The 20,262-nt window shown below is 38.6% G+C and overlaps 1 long non-coding RNA gene across 1 annotated transcript; it reads left to right on the forward strand.

Moving 5' to 3' along the window:
- Nucleotides 1–2,385: 2,385 nt before the first annotated feature.
- On the forward strand, nt 2,386–20,035 carry LOC137547208 (uncharacterized). The gene is made up of 3 exons (XR_011026520.1): nt 2,386–2,503; nt 9,742–9,827; nt 19,923–20,035. It is a non-coding gene; the product is annotated as an uncharacterized lncRNA (long non-coding RNA).
- Nucleotides 20,036–20,262: the final 227 nt, after the last annotated feature.

Here is a 20,262-nt window from a genome sequence, read left to right on the forward strand (position 1 = left end):
AGAAAGCCTTAAATCTACATTACAGAAATTCTACAAACAATTACAGCACCGTTTAATTCAAAACAAGAAAAAGAAATTCGACAACCTTAGACTCAAAGCTGCAAACATTCTGGAGAATGATACAAGTGAACCCCATTCAGAGCCTAAAACTGCCAAACTTTTACCTGTGGTTAACTTGACCAGCTATAACCCAAGCAAGACTGAATTAGTTGTTCTATCTAAAGGACTCACTTTTTGCCCCACCAAAAGATTTGATGAAACAGAATTTTGTAGTGACATGGAAGAATTTTTTCGAAGGATACGACTAAAAGAATTTTTTCACAACAGATCTAATTATTCATCATTTGAAAACACCGAACCTACAAATAGCAAAACCAAAAAGAGCAGTACCTGGACACCAAAATCAGGGCGGAAGAAGAAATTAGAAGAATATATTGACAACTTCAGGAAAAGAATCAAATTGGAGATACTGGACAAGCAAATACAGACACACTACAACCTCAACACTCAAGAAAGGAAAGCAATACTGAATCTTAAAAGCAATAACAACATAGTAATTAAACCAGCTGACAAAGGAGAAGCTGTAGTGATTTTGGATAAATCCACCTATGTTCAAGAAGCAAACAGACAGCTCTCCAACAACACCTACTACAAAAGACTAGAAACAAACCCCACGCTACAATACTCAAGGGAATTAAAGAATATGCTTAATGATCTTTCCTCAGTATCATCTAACATACTTACATTAATACCAGATAATCCGAAAATAGGCACCTTCTACATCTTACCAAAAATACACAAAGAAGGAAACCCAGGTCGACCTATCATCTCTGGTTTGGGGACACTAACAGAAAAGATATCTGGCTGGGTAGAAAACATTCTTAAACCCATGGTAAGGAATACAGCCAGCTACATCCAGGACACCACTGACCTTCTTAACAAATTGACTGCCATGGGTCCAATCCCAGAGGGTGCTATCCTGGCTACAATGGATGTTGAATCCCTTTATACCAACATTCCACACGAGGACGGTATTGCAGCTTGTCAACATTTCCTTCAGTTGAATGTGGCAGTGCTATGGGAAGTAGAATGTCACCCCAGTATGCAAATTTATTTATGGCCAGATTGGAGGAAAACTTCCTTTCAACGTGTGAAATTAAACCATGGGCTTACTTCAGATTTATAGACGATATCCTATTAATTTGGACAGCATCACAGGAAGAATTAATCAAATTCCACAAAAACTTCTCAGAATACCACAAGAACATCAAGTTAACTCTCAACTTTTCATCCTCCCATGTCAGTTTCCTGGATACTACAATTTATATACAAGATAGATTTTTAGAAACATCCATCTACCGTAAACCAACTGACAGGCATATTTACCTCAAGTGGAATAGTTTCCACCCGGAACACACCAAAAAATCTATTGTTTACAGCCAGGCTCTGAGGTATAACCGAATATGTTCTATTTCAGAGGACAGAGACAGACAACTTATGTCACTACGTAAAATATTCATATATCAGGGATATCATCCACGAATCGTTGATGATCAAATACACAGAGCAACTTTAAAATCTAGAGAGGAACTATTGAAGTACACCCCAAAGACTGAAAACAACAGAGTCCCAATAGTGGTCACCTACAACCCAAGATTAAAGACACTGAGGAAGATATCGAAAGTACTGCAACCGATACTTCATAAAGACAAACGCCTGAAAGAAGTTTTTCCTGATTTACCAATGCTTGCATTTAGACAACCTCCAAATCTGAGACAAATGATTATCAGAAGTGCATTATCTACACCAGAAACTCCAGGCACATTACCCTGCAATAACGCAAGATGTGAGACCTGCCCTTATATCTTGTGCACAAGCCAAATACAAATACCAAACTCACAGAAATATCATCAAATATCAGACCAATTTTCCTGTGAATCATCCAATGTTGTATACATTATACGCTGCATGAAATGCCCCTCAAGAGGAATCTATATAGGAGAAACAGGACAAAAACTGCGCACAAGAATGAACCATCACCGCTTTAAAATTAATGAGGGTAAAATGGACACACCAGTGGGCCAACACTTCTGTGAACCAGGACACAGCATGCAAGATCTAAAGTACTTATTCTTAAGGGTAACTTCAAAAATGAACAAGCAAGAAAGATTTCTGAGTACAAATTTATGAAAATGTTCAAGACATTAACAGAAGGTTTAAATTGTGGAATGGGATTCATGACTGCTTATGTAACATGATTAACTTGGCTTCACTATCTTCAGAAACCTGCTAAATTTCATGTTTGCTTGCATAAGCTCACTGGCTCCAGCCTGCTGATCACCTGACATCTAACTGCTAAACAGCAACCAGTACAACTGCCATCTTCATGCAGCTTCCCTGCATCAGTGTTTTACTACAGCTAACATCTAGAAATATGCCTGAAGAAGGGGACTAGATCCCAGAAAGCTTGCATTATTTAACTTTATCAGTTAGCCATTAAAAGGTATTACTTTTACAAGACTTTGTTTTTTTCTACCTACATATATAGTAAGTAATAGAAATCTGACAGAACCGACAGGTTTTGGACTAGCCCATCTCCTCATGGGGGTGCACAGGGATTTCTTTATTTTCAAAATGAATGGCAGTTGTTCCATCCAAATGCCCAAAAAATGTACGGAGAGCAGGGAGGTTGCTCAGCATCTTTGTATAAATCTTTTCAGGGAGTGTCTTTAATAAAGGCCATGCTGAGAATCCCCTATGGAGAGATGGACTAGCCCAAAACCTGTTGGTAATGTCAGATTTCTACTACTTACTGTAAATGCCAGGAACATAGGAGAGAAGTAATTTGTGGCTCATTTTACTCAGAAAGAAACGTAGTTCTTATTTGTATGTGTTTTAAATTTTAAGATTTTCGTGACAGTTCCTCTTTTAAAGAATGCTACTGTTCTAAGCTAGGAAAGGAACTTTCTTGCACTGGAAGTTGAAATGTCCCTTTACCTTAAACCTATGGGACCATTCAATGAATAGTGTTGATCATAATGGGTAATTTCATTTTTGTGGAATTTTGCATAATTTTTGGAACTACAATCCTGATTGTAATTATGATTTTGCAGGCAGTATTGATTTTGTGTAATTTTCACAATTATGTTCACAGAATTAACTTATGCATTTTTAACATATATATATATATATATATATATATATATATATATATATATATATATATATATATATATATATATATATATACTTATATACATATATATATATATATATATATATATATTTTATATATATATATATATATATATATATATTTTATATATATATATATATATATATATATATATATATATATATATATATATATATATTATATATATATATATATATATATATATATATATATATATATATATATATATATATATATATATATATATATACAGTGGTGTGAAAAACTATTTGCCCCCTTCCTGATTTCTTATTCTTTTGCATGTTTGGCACACTTAATTGTTTCTGCTCATCAAAAACCGTTACCTATTAGTCAAAGATAACATAATTGAACACAAAATGCAGTTTTAAATGATGGTTTTTATTATTTAGTGGGAAAAAAAACTCCAAATCTACATGGCCCTGTGTGAAAAAGTGATTGCCCCCCTTGTTTAAAAATAACTTAACTGTGGTTTATCACACCTGAGTTCAATTTCTGTAGTCACCCCCAGGCCTGATTACTGCCACACCTGTTTCAATCAAGAAATCACTTAAATGGGAGCTATCTGACACAGAGAAGTAGACAAAAAGCACCTCAAAAGCTAGATATCATGCCAAGATCCAAAGAAATTCAGGAACAAATGAGAACAAAAGTACTGTAATTGAGATCTATCAGTCTGGTAAAGGTTATAAAGCCATTTCTAAAGCTTTGGGACTCCAGCGAACCACAGTGAGAGCCATTATCCACAAATGGCAAAAACATGGAACAGTGATAAACCTTCCCAGGAGTGGCTGGCTGACCAAAATTACCCCAAGAGTGCAGAGAAAACTCATCCGAGAGGCCACAAAAGACCCCAGGACAACATCTAAAGAACTGCAGGCCTCACTTGCCTCAATTAAGGTCAGTGTTCATGACTCCACCATAAGAAAGAGACTGGGCAAAAACAGCCTGCATGGCAGATATCCAAGGCGCAAATCACTTTTAAGCAAAAAGAACAAAGGCTCGTCTCAATTTTGTTAAAAAACATGTCAATGGTTGCCAAGACTTTTGGGAAAATACCTTGTGGACCGACGAGACAAAAGTTGAACTTTTTGGAAGGTGCCTGTCCCGTTACATCTGGCATAGAAGTAACACAGCATTTCAGCAAAAGAACATCATACCAACAGTAAAATATGGTGGTGGTAGTGTGATGGTCTGGGGTTGTTTTGCTGCTTCAGGACCTGGAAGGCTTGCTGTGATAGATGGAACCATGAATTCTACTGTCTACTAAAAAATCCTGAAGGAGAATGTCCGGCCATCTGTTTGTCAACTCAAACTGAAGCGATCTTGGGTGCTGCAGCAGGACAATGACCCAAAACACAGCAGCAAATCCACCTCTGAATGGCTGAAGAAAAACAAAATGAAGACTTTGGAGTGGCCTAGTCAAAGTCCTGACCTGAATCCTATTGAGATGTTGTGGCATGACATTAAAAAGGCGGTTCATGCTAGAAAACCCTCAAATAAAGCTGAATTACAACAATTCTGCAAAGATGAGTGGGCCAAAAGTCCTCCAGAGCGCTGTAAAAGACTCGTTGCAAGTTATCTCAAACACTTGATTGCAGTTATTGCTGCTAAGGGTGGCCCAACCAGTTATTAGGTTCAGGGGGCAATTTTTTTCACACAGGGCCATGTAGGTTTTGAGGGTTTTTTTTCTCACTAAATAATAAAAAACATCATTTAAAACTGCATTTTGTGTTCAATTATGTTATCTTTGACTAATAGTTAATGGTTTTTGATGAGCAGAAACAATTAAGTGTGACAAACATGCAAAAGAATAAGAAATCAGGAAGGGGGCAAATAGTTTTTCACACCACTGTATATATATATATATATATATATATATATATATATATATATATATATATATATATATATATATATATATATATGCGAAAATGAATTTTTATCAAATACATCTCATGGGCATGAGAAAACACATTTTAGCCTTTCTGAGTATATATGAGAACATTTATTGCCATGCATGCAAAAGTTTGTTTTCGCTAAACACATTGAGGTTATTGGGCACAAGAAAAAACATTTTCCCCTAGATAAATATTTTGTGAATTTACACATTTTAATTATGACAACATGTGAAATTAATTGTGCAATAGTTGGACATTTTGCATCGTAGTTTTGAACTTTGTTCCAAATTCGTGCTCATCATTATTAACTACTTTCGCCTTTTGGATATTGCTATTACGTCCAAAAGGCTGCTGTTAATCTGTTGCGCGCGGCTATGCACTAATGCGCGTGATCGTGCTCCCGTGCCGCCGCTCGTTAGCCCAGAGATCAATGAATGGGAACACAGATTCCATTCATTGATCGAAGTCCCCATGAGAAAGACCGACAGGCTTCTTTCAGAAGCCGCAATCTTTCTAAAGAAAAAAAAATTCCCGTCCTCCCTTCACTCTCTCATTTACAGGACAAAATGTTTTGGCCAAACAGTAAAACTACATTTACACACCTTTTTTTTTTTTATTAAATAAATACAATTTATTACATTTAAAATTAGCAGTTTACCCCCCCCCCCCCCCACACACACACACACACAAAATACCCAAATAATTTTTTAATTAAAAAAAATACAATAAAAACAAAAAAAAAACTTTTTTAAATGCATGTAAAGAGGGAGCATTACTATTATTTTTTAAATTATAAGCTAAATAGTGAAGGACGCAAAACTATAAAAATGTTGACATCCATACGTGTACCGGCCAGCAAAACACCCTCCTCAAAAATCCCCCCCCCCCCCCTCCACACACACACACACACACACACACACACACACACACACACAAACACACTAACAAAGACATCATTATACTGAAACTTTTTGTACTTTTAGTTGCCAGTGGAATTTTTTGTACTTTTCATTTCATAAATTCGGGCAAGTGGCCATACACTTGCTATGGCCACTGCTTGAGATGTTGAGGTATATGTTTTTATCTGATATATGAGCCATCTTTTCAGGGATAAGCAAAAAGACAAATGATAAGCGCTCAAGGATGCACCTGAATTGTAAGCCATCAGAGGCAATGCAGAGCCCCCTAGGGCTAAATACATGCCTCTAATGCAAAACAGATGCAAAATTATGTGCTAAATTCTAATCTAAAAATTTGAGAGTGAATTTAAAACAGTATAGGCAGCTAGCCACTAGTATACTTACATTCAATTTTGCACAGTGGGAGACATGGCAGCGCTTTCAAACAAACCTCATACCTGAATGGTTTATCTGCAATGGTGAGCAGAGCTCCAGAAACTGGACTATATTACACACCCAGCATACACTGCAGGCAAAGAGAGGGAGGGGGATTAGTGATTAATCTGCACCAGTGGGCAGAGCTCCAGAAACTGGACTATATTACACACCCTGCATACACTATAGATCAAGGGGGGGTGTTAGCTTCAGTGATAATTAGTGCACAAATTATGACCTAATAGACTTCCCCACGGCGGTGACGTACCCCCTTGGGGAAGACCTACCTCTAACCTAGCAATAAAAACATAATTCCTCGTGCTGCTATTCATAAATGGTATACACATTTCATAAGACAAGCAAACAGACAAATGATAAGCGCTCAAGGATGCACCTGAATTGTAAGCCATCAGAGGCAATGCAGAGCCCCCTAGGGCTAAATACATGCCTCTAATGCAAAACAGATGCAAAATTATGTGCTAATCTCTAATCTAAAAATTTGAGAGTGAATTTAAAACAGTGAAGGCAGCTAGCCACTAGTATACTTACATTCAATTTTGCACAGTGGGAGACATGGCAGCGCTTTCAAACAACCCTCATACCTGAATGGTTTATCTGCAGTGGTGAGCAGAGCTCCAGAAACTGGACTATATTACACACCCAGCATACACTGCAGGCAAAGAGAGGGAGGGGGAAAATGATGATGTGAGCACATGAAAACAAGTCCTTTTTAATAAATATTTGTCAGTATTAATAATAATATTTAGAAAAATAATGATAAATAAAAAAAATAAGTCCTTAGCTATTGTGATTCACTTGTCTTATCTCAATTGTCATGTACAGTGATAGATGTATCTGTTCTCTAGAAAAATGATAACAATTTCATTGGTCATGGCTATGTCTATCAATGTATGATGTGTCTAATGCAGTTGTCTTTGGAACCTTGGAGCATAGTCACAAAAGCCGTTCAAATTGTTGTATAATATTACCGGTATGTGCGCCATTTACACAGCATGCATTGTTCAATTAGTGCAGCCCATGTTATGTATGTAATACTTTTGGGGCACACAAGTGAGCATTGTCTAGGTAACGTGGGCTGTGCTAACTGTGCAATGCACATGTGTAAGTACTGGTAAAATTGATGGCGCACAGCAAATTTAACAGTGGCTGGATGGTGTACTGGTTAAGGGCACTCCCTTGGCTTTGAGATGTGAGACCAGGGTTCAAATCCTGGCTAGGGTCAGTACCTATTCAATAAGGAGTTCAAGGCAAGACTCCCTAACATTGCAGGGTGGCTTTTTGAGCGCATCCCAGTGGCTGCAGCTCTTGAGTGCTTTGAGTCAGACAGGATAAAAGCACTATACAAATGTTCGGATTGTTAATGGACATCATGAATATGCCCACCTTAAAACATGCATCAGGCTCATTTGTTGCCACTAATCAGGCCTTAATTAATTCTACTTATACTTTAAAATCCTCAATTTTATGTAACCCAATTTTTTATTGTTTTTTAAAAAGTTTGTATTTTACACACTGTTATTTACTTTATATTTTATTAGAGATGTCCCGAACGGTTCACCGGCGAATGGTTCCAGGCGAACTTCCGAGGTTCGCGATTGCGGAGAACCGCAAACTTTTCCGGAAGTTCGGTTCGCCCACATAGTGCATCATGAGGGTCAACTTTGACCCTCTACATTTACAGTCAGCAGGCAATTAGGCTACACTCCCTCCTGGAGCCCCCCCCTTATAAAATGCAGGCAGCGTCAGGCATTAGACTCACTCGTGTGCCTGCAGTAATTAGAGAAGGGATAGCTGCTGCAGACTCTCATAGGGAAAAGCTTAGTTAGGCTCTTGCAGGCTTGTTAGCTTGCTCCTTGCTGATTCTTATTGCAAAAATAGCACCCCTAAACAGCTCTTTTGAGAGCTAATCTTGTTCTTGTGATCTATTTTTTTTTTTTTTTTTTGTGTGGCCCACTTGCATTATATACAGCCCTGTCAGTCAGTCGCAGCTGGCCTTTGGCCCCTTGGTGGTATAATTACTACTGTGCCAGGTGCACATTGTAATACCCATCACTGCATATACCTACTACCTGTTGTTCAGTTCAGTGCACCCACCTACCTACGTGAGCGCACGCAGTGTCACTGTGCCTGTCCGGTACCTGTCTGTGTGTGACAGATGCACATTGTAATACCCATCACTGCATATACCTATATAATAAGGTTCTTGCTTCATTGTGGACAGAGCAAATTTGATCAGCTGGACAGTCACTGTTGTTCTACCATTGAGCTACCACAGCCCGGCGACCATATGGGCTTGAAAACCGCCACGGCCTGCACTCTCGCCATGGTGCGCACCAGTCCAGCACGGCCGTCACAACACAAACAGCTGTTTGCGGTGCGTTACACAGTGAATTTGGTGTGTCAGTGTGAAGCAGTACTCTAATTGCACTCCCTGATTGATGTATACACATGCAAGATGTTTTAAAGCACTTTAGGCCTGCAATTTAGCATTCAATGGGATTTCTGCCCTTAAAACGCTGCTTTGCGTCAAATCCAGATTTTTCCCCGGGACTTTTGGCGTCTATCCCACTCCGCCATGCCCCCCTCCAGGTGTTAGACCCCATTGAAACATCTTTTCCATCACTTTTCTGGCCAGCATAAGTGTTTCTAGTTTTCAAGGTTCGCCTCCCCATTGAAGTCTATTGCGGTTCGCAAAAGCCGAACTTTTGTGGAAGTTCACGAACCGAAAATCGGAGGTTCGGGCCATCTCTATATTTTATACAATGTTATTAACTTTCTTTTTCATTAAAACCCCATTCATTATGTCCACATGAATGCTATCGTACTTTGCAGTGTGTTATCATACTTTGCAGTGTTTTTAGTACCGGACTTTTAGGTTCCTTTCAGTCCACTGAAAGCTTGACAGTATTAGGCTGCCATAACTTCACTGCATACCCCCAATCATAACGCAAACTTTCAAACTCAAAAGCTGTTTTGGTGAGGCTTCCACTTCAAATAATGCTCTTAGAGATGACTTTTGAAGAGATTACTTGACCTATTCCATTCCAGGCTTCTGTAATCTACTAAATGCCCTTATTTACAGTTTTGAGGGGTATATACATATTAAACCTGGAATTTAATATGGCCTCTCTGTTCATTTCAGTGAAAAAAAATGCTTCTAAATTTGTGCAATTAACATTTTTTTGCTGCATGCTGTATTTTCTGACAAACTAGTCAGGACAATAGGTAACCACTCTTTCTATAATGCTCTTGTCTATTCTTTTCTCCTCAGAACAGCATCAAGACAGGATAACAAGGAGGACCACTTCAATTTCCAGTCGAGTGTTGACATCTAGTGGTGAGGTTTGAGAAATGCAGGTTAATACATTCCTTACCAGAACAGATGTATGTTTTAATGTATTTAACAGATGGAGATGTATTTTTTTTTCAATGCTCTGTAATATATTTCAACAGAGCAATCATTAACGTCGTTCCAAATGAATTTCAGAGCGCATTCAACATAATCTGTAGTAACAACTCTTCATGTTTTGTAAACAATACCAGCTCTCTGGCCAACAAAGCCACATCCAAAGCCTTTGTTCTTAGAAGTCCCCTGCTTTCTTTTTTGCATCTTTGAAGCTGTTTAATATAACTACATGAGCAAATGTCTGCATCCTCTGGCGAAATGTTTGCCTGGTTTTTCTTCCCCCTTCTTTTTAGATACCTCTGGAAAGTGTCCCATTCTTTAGTGCACAGCCAGCAGATTGAATTTGCACTACAAAACATGTCCCGATTGTAGCAATTAGCTGAAATTTCCTGTTCTCTAGTTTATAAATTAAATTCAGTTGCAGCGAATGCCTCTGCAGTGAGGGAAGAGGGGTTATTTCTGAAGCCTATTGCACAGTATAGCCCTGTCACTGTTACATGTTAGATCATGCTAGGCTGAATAGGATACTGTAATATCCTGTGGTATTTATTGCACTTGTAATGAATTACTCACCTAGGATTTAAGTGCTAAAATTACAGTAGCTGGAGCTACATTGTGTTAGGAAAATGGCATATAAGCATTGAAGCATTGTGCTGTGAATGTTATCTGCTATGTGAAATACTGATGCTCAAATCACATTAGCTTTAAAGTGGAACTTCAGAATGAATATATATATATATATATATATATATATATATATATATATATATATATTCTACTGTATTTGCTTAAAAAAAAAACGGTGGGGGGGGGGGGGTAGCTTTTTTTAATTTATTGTTTTTATTTGTTTTTTTACATGGGTAGCCTGTAAGGTCCAGATCCAATCTAAGTTGTCTCCCAGGTGATATCCTCACATTTTATCAAAAGCGTTGATAAAAAAAAATTCTCCTGAGAGAAAGCGTAAGGGAAAGAGTGAATTGGATTGGGCCCTAAGGCTCTTATCATATGAATCTGTGGTGTGCTGAAAAGAACTTAGCAAGAGAGAGTGAGATTGCAATCAGCAAATGCACAAGCCTCATTTTCCGGTACAACTTCATTCTGAAGATAAAAACATCAGCAAGTCTAGAAATCTGAGTGCCAGGGCATCCTGCTGAACAAAATGCATGTCAGGGTGAAACAATATAGCTGTTTAGCAGTGGCGTTTGTGTTGTTGTGTCAGCTGTAGTTAAAAATAACTGACTGGGCTGTACAATTAACCGTCATCTAATAAACAACTAAAAACAACCAGTCAGGATGTAATAACTTCACATTTCTTTGCACATTAAAGGGGCACTACAGCGAAAAATTGTAAAATTTAAAATATGTGCAAACATATACAAAATAGAAGTACATTTTTTCCCAGAGTAAAATCTGACAGAAGTGACAGGTTTTGGACTAGTCCATCTCTTCATAGGGGATTCTCAGGGATTTATTTATTTTCAAAAGCACTTAGTGAATGGCAGTTGCTCTGTCCAACTGCCAAAAAACTGTGAAGGGAGCAGGAAAGCTGGCCAGCATCATTGTTTAAATATTTTTTAGGGAATATCTTTATAAAGAATAAAAGCCTTGCTGAGAATCCCCTTTGAAGAGATGGACTAGTCCAAAACCTGTCACTTCTGTCAGATTTCTACTGCCTACTGTAAGTGACAGCAACATAGGAGAAAAGTAATTTATGGCTCATTTTACTCTGGAAAAATGTACTTCTTATTTGTATATGTTTGCACATATTTTAAATTTTAAAATTTTTCGCTGTAGTGTCTCTTTAAGTACTAGAGAAATGATAGTCTGTTATAGACAGATTTTAATAATCCATCTTCATAGTCACTCATGCTGTCATCTGAAATCTATTTAATCCAAGTATTTATGTCGGCGAGTTATACAGGCAGGTATCTGAGCTATAGCTACCCATATTGCAAGGAAAGAATTCCAGGATGTGTCAGAACACTGTTTCCGTAGAGCTTGTATGTTCTCCACTTGTTTGTTTGACTTTTTTCAAGGCACTCTCAGGTTTCTTTGTAAACCCTACACCATACTAGTTCAGTGGTCCCCAATCCTGTCCTTGAGTCCCACAAACAGGGCATGTTTGGCAGGTAAGCTTGCCTGTGCACAAATTTGGTAAGTAGCGCCTGAGTAATTTGCATTAGCAACCTGCATGGAGTGGCTATTGACAGAACATGCACCACTGGCAGAACCGGATGATGGATTATTATTATTATTATTGATTAATAGAGCGCCATCATATTCCAAGGCGCTGTACAAATTACTATGTAGAGGCGACGAGAAAAACACAAACAGATCCGGGAGCCCACTCTGGTGCAATATCGTTAGTGTATATGGATAAGGTTCAAACAAGCAATATATATACTCACAAGTCTGGGTTGCAGCAAAGGCAACCACTTGTGTTCGCAGGTGGAGAAGTACCGTCTCCACTCGGCCTTGCGCTTCCCAGCTGGTCGCTGCTCCTGGTGAAAAATGATTTTTTGTCGGGAAGCTTGACTCAAATCACCCTCGATATAGAGTGTATATGAGGGAAGGAAACTACTTAAGAACGGGATAGGAGGCGCCCGGTCTAGGAAGCGTCACAGTATAAGTTATTACTGTAATGGATGGTTATTCCAATCACTATCTCATATGGAATAATAAAATAGTCCTACCTCACAGGTGTATGGCAGGACAAAAGGGCTCAAAGGAGTCACGATTAAACATTCGGGCTTTTTTATTATTTTGACAATTGATGCACTTCGACAACGCGTTTCTCGGCTCAACGCCGCTTCTTCAGGTCAATACAAGTGCCTTTAAAAACAAATGGCGACTCTCAGATAACGTTATCACAGTATGCATCTAAATATCATAAATCATAAAACAATTTAAGTAAAACAGTGTCAAGCCATACTATCCTGACTGTACAAGAAATAAAATGATTACACTAACTCATACACATAAAATGATAAGTGATATAATAAGTCCATCTGTAAAAAGATATATGACATCAATAGATAAATAGATAAATAAATAAATAAATAAATGAATAAGATCTTATAATACTATGCTCACTCTGGTACATGTGTGTTTCCATGACCAATAGACCTACACGCACATTTGTATATATATACAGATGTGTGTATATGTGCATGGGTGCCAGTTCTATTGGTCATGGAAACACACATGTACCAGAGTGAGCATAGTATTATAAGATCTTATTCATTTATTTATTTATTTATTTATCTATTTATCTATTGATGTCATATATCTTTTTACAGATGGACTTATTATATCACTTATCATTTTATGTGTATGAGTTAGTGTAATCATTTTATTTCTTGTACAGTCAGGATAGTATGGCTTGACACTGTTTTACTTAAATTGTTTTATGATTTATGATATTTAGATGCATACTGTGATAACGTTATCTGAGAGTCGCCATTTGTTTTTAAAGGCACTTGTATTGACCTGAAGAAGCGGCGTTGAGCCGAGAAACGCGTTGTCGAAGTGCATCAATTGTCAAAATAATAAAAAAGCCCGAATGTTTAATCGTGACTCCTTTGAGCCCTTTTGTCCTGCCATACACCTGTGAGGTAGGACTATTTTATTATTCCATATGAGATAGTGATTGGAATAACCATCCATTACAGTAATAACTTATACTGTGACGCTTCCTAGACCGGGCGCCTCCTATCCCGTTCTTAAGCTGTACAAATTAAGATGGTAAACAGAACACCAGTAGGGTATTTAATACCTACCAAATAAAATGTACATAGTGTTATTAAATTGTGAGCCGCACTGAGACACATTCATTTTATGATGTAATTCTGAAAGCTCTGCAGAAAATGTCAGTGTTATATAAAATAAACAACAGTAACAAAATAATAAAATAATGCACCAAATGCTCAAAAATTCTATATATTACTTCTTTATACATTACCATACTATGACTATTGCTGGCTTACTGAACGGCTCTACCTGTTCAGTAAGCCAGAACCTATTCAGTAGGAGACCTTGGGCAAGTCTCCTCAACATTGCTACTGTCTAAAGAGCGCGTCCTAGTGGCTGCAGCTCTGTCGCTTGGAGTCCACCAGGAGAAAAGCGCAATATAAATGTTCTGTGTCTGTCTGTCTGTCTACTATGCATTACAATACCATTACTATACTATACATTACTGGATATGGTTTAATCTTCATCTGGGTTCAATTATCATTTTTATTATAACACACAGCTAGTTTAAACTCACTAGAATCCCAGTTCCTTTGACCAGAGCCTTTTTTAATGCACAGATTTCTACAAGTAGTTATGCCTCTGATAAATTATAACAGCTAGTTATCAGTTGGTAGTCTGTCTGTAGTTTCTTGCTATGTTTTTGAAAATAATCTGAATTTGCACATATATTGAGCCTAATGCAGTCGATGATTATAACTGAAAATACTGTATTCATTTTTCTCTGTTTAAGGTGTGTGGACTGGAGCCCTGTATGTATTACATGTTTCTGCAAGCTACCATTATTTTACCCCACAGATGCGGTCTGTTGTTTCCAGTGCTTTCTTTTTTCTGCAGCAGAGTTGTGATGCCATCTAGTGGTAAATAACTGAATCTGACTGTTGGCTAAGTGTGCAGCACAATGCCAGTGTTTAGCACTGGCAAGGATGTTCCATTGTGAAGCTCTGGAAGACACTCCTTCACAGCATGATCCTAATAAAGAGTAAAATCCAGACAGAGTCTGTCTGTCTATAAATCTCTGATTCCTAGTTAGGCACTGCTGGCTCTCATCCACCTGATTTCCTTGTGATTTATTATGTGTTATGCCATGTATATGAGAATCAGGTTTACAGTAGAGTTACATTTACAATAAGGTCTGCCTGCAGAGTGCTACTGCTAAGATGGTACATTGTATCCTTTCATCTTGACAGGGCTCTTGTACAGGAGTGTCGTAAGATCTTTAAAGACTGGAATGATTTAGTTTGCCCCATGTCTAGCTGGTAAAGCCACTATGCATGCGTTAGCCAATGAGCAGGATAAGGTGTTTAGCTACATTTTGTATCAAACATGCCACAGGCCATCACTAACACATTACACACAGAGCTACGTGCAAATAGCAAAAACGCATCCATTTAAAAGCTGCATAGGCAGGAGGTTTTTTTATTGACTTTAAATGTACTTTTTTTTCAGAAGTTGTGCTGCAAACAGAATTCCATTTTTATAAGATGCCAGTTAATGTTATCTTTGAATGCAGGGAAATGTTAATTTCATTTATTTTCAGAATTTCTATAGCGCTGACATTACATCCAGATTTACATGGAATCTTACCCTTCACATCTGCTCCTTTATCCAAAGGAACTCACAATCTATTGTACAAACCACATATAGACACACTACAAGGAGCCACCATACATGAAGCAATTTTTCTGGCAGATTTCAGACAGTTTGTTGAGCCAAGGCATGTTGTTCAGTGTTTGGTTTCTGAAAACATTTAGCAGCTGCACTGTGTGCTGCTATAACAGGTATAAATATACAGGGGCAGCAATGCCATCAATTTCCTATTATGTTTGATCTAAAAACGAATTACTATGTGGAGTATCGACTTGAATAGGTCAGTTGCATGATTGGGCCATTTCCGCCAAAGTATGTTCCCTGCACGCATAAATTCTACAGATCTTTTTGTGAATACAGTACACTCCACTGAGAGTTAAATATTGGGGCATGGACAATCAATGGCTAGCAAGTCATTTGTAAGCCTTAAAGAGGAACTGTCGCGAAAATCTTACAATTTAAAGTACATACAAATAAGAAGTACATTTCTCCCAGAGTAAAATGAGCCATACAATACTTTTCTCCTATGTTGCTGTCACTTACAGTAGGTGGTAGAAATCTGACATTACCGACAGGTTTTGGGGTAGTCCATCACTTCATGGGGGATTCTCAGCATGGCCTTTATTATTTATAAAGACATTCCCTGAAAATGATTAATACAAATATGCTGGCCAGCCTTCCTGCTTGCTGCACACTATTTTGGCAGTTGGACGGAGCAACTTCCATTCAATAAGTGCTTTAAAAAAAAAAAAGAAAACCCTGAGAACCCCCCTACGAGAAGATGGGCTAGTCCAAAATCTGTTGGTAATGTCAGATTTCTGCTACTTACTGTAAGTGACAGCAACATAGGAAAAAAGTAGTTTATGGCTCATTTCACTCTTGGAGAAATGTACTTCTTATTTGTATGTGTTTTAAATTTTAAGATTTTCACGACAGTTCCTTTTTACATATCTAAGACCATTGAACAAAATATGTGTTGTCATTGGTAGAGCACCTGAACTACTGTTTGGATAACCCTTTTGGGATCGTATGGTTCTGGCCCCTTTAAGGACCAGAGCCAGATTTTCTCTGTTTGATCCAGCAATCACTGTTATTGGCTCACAGCTAATCTCAAGGTCAGGAGCTAATGAAATTGCCTCCTGATCAAGATACGCGAGCTCTGCTGTCACTGTGACAGCAGAGTGAGTGGGCTGATGTGTTGCCGGATCTGTGAGAGCAACGGGAGCAACATGAGTGCAGCAACACAGAAGTTGAAGTCCCGTGTATTGGCAGAGCTTGTTTTTGTGTAAATTATTTGCTAATTAAATTTCAAATACAAAAAAAAAATATTTATGTATCTTGTAAGGCAGCTGATCTTATAAGCTACTTAATCCTGCGATATAGACCTGAAGAGCTGCAACCTGCAGTTTTTTCATACAAGCTGTGTCCGCAACTCTCACTCTCTTGAAATATGAACAGCATGATGCTGCTGAGCCAGCACACACAGCTTGTTGTTGAATCCTTCAGCTGGGCTGCTCCACAACACATGATCAGATTTTTAGAATAGGATTGTCAGCTACAAAAAAACTCATGTGATACAAAATATAACATACAGACATAGCAGGATTATGCCTAGAGCCAGCTGAAGCTAAAAAGGTGTTTGAATATGACAAGCTCTGCCCCGGTTAAAGAGGAATTTTAACCCAGGATTAAACTTCATCTCAATCAGTAGCAAATACCCTTTTCCCATGGCAAATATTTACTTTTTCTGAAATAGATCATCAAGGACATAGACAGATTTCTCTCTGATCTAATCTGATCGGAGTGAGATCTGTTTGCCACCATAAACCGCAGGCCAATTCCTGACCTATTTCACAATGAAATCTTTTGACACTTGACCTTGTGACACCACCTTGTTGCTTCATCGCACCCCTCCCCGTAACCACATGCCTTGATAAAGGGGGACCCTGCGCGGCCCCCGAAACAATTGTTGGTCTATCTTGTGGAAACTGGCACAATAAATATTATGTGCTTTTGAGACTGGTGTGCTGACGATCCTTGCAACTTGCACTCCTCCCACTGTCCCTCCTAGTGTACATGTACCTTCACACACTACACACGCACGCACGCACGCACGCACACACACACACACACACACACACACCAGGCTTTTGGCGGCACCAAGATGTATGGCCACCTTAAGACCTCAAATCTTCTGTACCTGTGATGTCTTACGATGTAAATGTTGACACTCTGCATACTAATCTATTACATGATGTAGTTAGATCTGTGCCCAAAAAAATGGGCTTTAATCTTCCAGAAAATTTGAAGCATTTGAAGTAGTAAAAATGTTTCTGTACCATGTTAGCCAAACAAATTATGTAGGTAGAAAAAAAAACAAAGTCTTGTAAAAGTAATACCTTTTAATGGCTAACTGATAAAGTTAAATATATGCAAGGTTTCTGGGATCTAGTCCCCTTCTTCAGGCATATTTCCTGATGTTAGCAAACTACATCAAACTACATCAGTTATCAAACTACATCAGTGTTTTGCTTCAGCTAATATCAGGAAATATGCCTAAAAAGGAGACTAGATCCCAGAAAGCTTGCATATATTTAAAGGGAAGGTCCAAGCAAAATAAAAAAATGAGTTTCACTTACCTTCTACCAGTCTCATGCAGCCATCCTGTGCCCTTGTAGTCACTCACTGCTGCTCCAGTCCCCCGCTGTCAGCTTGCCGACCTCGGAGGTCAGCGGGCCGCATTGCGTACATTTTTACGCATTACCGCTAGTACAGGAACATTAACACATAAATTTTTACGCGTTAGTGGTGCAACGCGTAAAAATTTACGCATTGAACCACTAATGCGTAAACATGTATGTGTTAATGTTCCTGCACTAGCGGGAATGCGTAAAAATGTATGCAATGCGGCCCGCCGACGGAGGTCGGCAAGCTGCCAGCAGGGGACTGGAGCAGCAGTGAGTGACTACGAGGGCACAGGATGGCTGCATGGGGCTGGTAGAAGCCTCAGGTAAGTGAAACTGTTTTTTTTTATTTCGCTTGGACCTTCCCTTTAACTTTATCAGTTAGCCATTAAAAGGTATTACTTTTCCAAGCATTTTGGACAATCTGGAGGCGCACACAGCAGAAATCCAGGCAAGCACAGGGAGAGTATACAGTCCCCAAGCAGACAGTGTACATGGTGAGACTTAAATACAGAGCCCATTATTCGCATAACTCTTATTTTATTGTCTTCTGTAAAAGGCATTATGAGGAAAATGAATGTTCAAAAAAATGTGGAAGTACAGATATCTATAGAGAAATGAAATGCTTGACATATATAGTATGTGTGGAGCATATTGTTGTTTGACAGCTGCCATTTAAGGCTGAATGGAGATTACAAGTGGCAGATGGCTGTATTCATCTACTGGATTACTCTCCAGTGTGTATTGTATATATTTAAAGGGCATTATACGTAGGTATCTATTCATATACACATACATAAGCATCTGATTATCTCATACAAAGTAAACACTAAAATTAACTGACATGATGACTCATCTAAAATAATTTATTCTTGTTTTTAAGTACTTGAACTGTTAGCAAACCTGCTCATTAATGTTAACATGATAATAAGACACTGGTGCTGAAGGGGAACCCTACTTAAAATGTAGGGGGGAAAAAAACATGTTGGGGCAATATACTGTATATCTGTAAAGTTAACACGGGATGAAACTCAACAGTAACTGAAAAAAAGTTTTAAAATATAATCCAATAAGAAAATACTTACTTAGTATACCTATCCTGTTGATTTTATAAATTTAGTGCTAAATAAAGGGGGAATGTGATATGAATATTTCTACTGGTTTCCATCTTTACTCTTTCTCTGTGATGCCAAAAGTGACATCAGTTCTGCCCTTTTCTTCTTCTTCTTCTTTTTCTTCTTTTTTGCAACCCAGCTCAGTGTTCATTTTCCCTCTTTAGTGTCAAAGCTTACCTTTCCACCACAGCAAATATCATCTAGACAACGGACTTACATCACTGTGTAAACTCTTTAAAGGCAGCAAGAAATCAGTTACCTTCTAGTCACAGATCTTTATATTATCCAAAATAGGAATCTTTTTGTTATTTGCATTATGAGATACGCTTTTAAGATAAAAAAAAACAAAAAACACTTCCCACAGTTCCGCTAGCACCGCACATTTCCTGCAGCAGAGATGTGGCGAACTGTTCGCCCGGCGAACATCTCTGGAGCCCTTACTACTTCCGGGTCGCACTGACCCGGAGTAGTACGCCTGCGCTGCCCGGCTGAGCGCGTCCTAGATCGCGCTCCTGTTGCCGGGCACTCTCTGCGCATGAGCGTGACGTGACGTCACGCACACGCGCAGAAAGTGCCTGGCAACAGGAGCGCGATCTAGGACGCGCTCCGCCGGGCAGCGCAGGCGTACTATTCCGGATCAGTGCGACACGGAAGTAGTAAGAGCCCCAAGGATTTAGAGATGTTCGCCACATCTCTATCCTGCAGTTAGCCAAAGGCCCCAACACCAATTATACATAAATAAATAAATGAATTGGCGGCATATAGGGACCTATTTTAGAAAAGAATGGGAGGTTTGCATAATTTTTTGGGGCACTAACTATTTTTAGCAATTTTTGGATGTTGCAACCATTATTAAGACTAGGTAGGTTTTTTTCATCTCTCTCGTATCTCTTCTATTTTCTTGCAGAAGGTGATGATGAAAATTCTGAATGGCTGCTCTTCCTGTGTTGGAATTATAACAGGAGTGAGCTACAGAGGGACAGAGGTACCCAGACAGTTGCAATAAAAGTTGGAGAAAAACTGAAGCAGTTTACCAGATCAACCACTCAGGTTTCAGCTTTTGAATGAAATTTGTACTGGCAAGCTACTCCACTTTAGCTCTGTTTTTCTTTGTATCTGCATTGGTCAATCAGCTTCACTGATTCCATCCTGTCTGGTGTTATCCAATTGCCACAACAGCCATAACTGCCATCAGCCAATGAGGTGCACATGGTGTCCTTCCTCACACTATCCGCAAAGTGCCAGTA

Source organism: Hyperolius riggenbachi, chromosome 1 (assembly GCF_040937935.1).
Source record: "Hyperolius riggenbachi isolate aHypRig1 chromosome 1, aHypRig1.pri, whole genome shotgun sequence".
Taxonomy (NCBI): domain Eukaryota; kingdom Metazoa; phylum Chordata; class Amphibia; order Anura; family Hyperoliidae; genus Hyperolius; species Hyperolius riggenbachi.